This window comes from Phyllobates terribilis, unplaced genomic scaffold (genome assembly GCF_046119375.1).
Source record: "Phyllobates terribilis strain yellow unplaced genomic scaffold, ASM4611937v1 Scaffold_2__4_contigs__length_985480577, whole genome shotgun sequence".
NCBI classification, from domain to species: Eukaryota; Metazoa; Chordata; class Amphibia; order Anura; family Dendrobatidae; genus Phyllobates; species Phyllobates terribilis.
In genome coordinates, this window is record NW_027362762.1 from 880,205,324 (window position 1) to 880,206,560 (window position 1,237).

Consider the following 1,237-nt stretch of genomic DNA (forward strand, 5'->3'; position numbering starts at 1 on the left):
GTGGAGAGAGGGCTGAAGCCCAAAAAAAGATGAACCAAGGACACAAAAAAAATTTAAATATGAAAAATACAAAAAAATTTGTTAAAATTTACAGGTGAGGGAAGAGAGAAAGTGCATACATACAAACATCCAAGTGGAAATAGTAGCAGCGCCAAGACATATAATTGCTATAAAAATATTAGTCGTTTCTACCACCATTGAAAGGGCAATTAGATCATCCTTACATATACTAATAAGTTTCCCATATATCCCTCATTACAATGGTAAGTACATAGAACGCCATATATTTTGTCTTATTTTGTACTGTTCACCTCGCGGTCCTAGTGTAAACAAACCCCCGGTATAGATCTCAATACATATCTCAATACATATTCATATGTTAATAATAAATTACCTGAGGTACACAAAGGTCATAAAGGTAAGCCCACATGTCGGCGCTGCAACCCCGACGCGCGTTTCGGCACGAGAGCCTTTCTGGAACTACTTACATATGAAGCTGTTCCAAAAGTGTAGCCCCCGCCTGGCAGATATCCATTGCAAAAAATGCTGATATATGTCCAAAATGTAGACACCTCTAACGTTTGCAGACGTGGGGAGAGGTACAATCTCATAATGTGGAATTTTGACCAGGGAGGGATTTTTTACAATCATTTTTTTGGAAAACAATCTGCTCTATAAGAGGGTCGTGTGGATGTTTTATTAGCGGAGTGCCATCGTGCCTTGTATCTCTATACTTATGTCTGAATGTTTATGAGAACAGATCCAGTTCCTTGATGATGGAAGCATTGTGCTATGAAGAATGTAAGGGCTAATCTTTGTATACAGTTTAACACTGTAGGGTTTCCGTGTAAGTTGCTGGTTGGGTGGTGCGTTACTATGAACCATATATTGCAATTTTTGTAACCACGTCATTTTCCTAAACTTTAATTTTATATCTATATTGCAGTACCATTCTCCGGTTCTACTTTTATCTGAACAGCTCTGAATAAATGTAATTAAAAAAAGTCATTAAAAGTTTAATCACACTTTCACAAACTTTTCATGTCAGAGAAATGCCAGAAGTTTTGATCAGTGGGAGTCCGGGTGCAAAGACTCCTCCGCCATCTCTAATCATTTCCTTTCCTTTGGAGGGCTAAATTATTCAAAATGGTGCACATGGCTTATAAATTTTGCGCATAATAAAAAATGCTCTTTCTTTATTTGTTTTGTTGATTTTGGATTTAAATGTTGCAAAAAA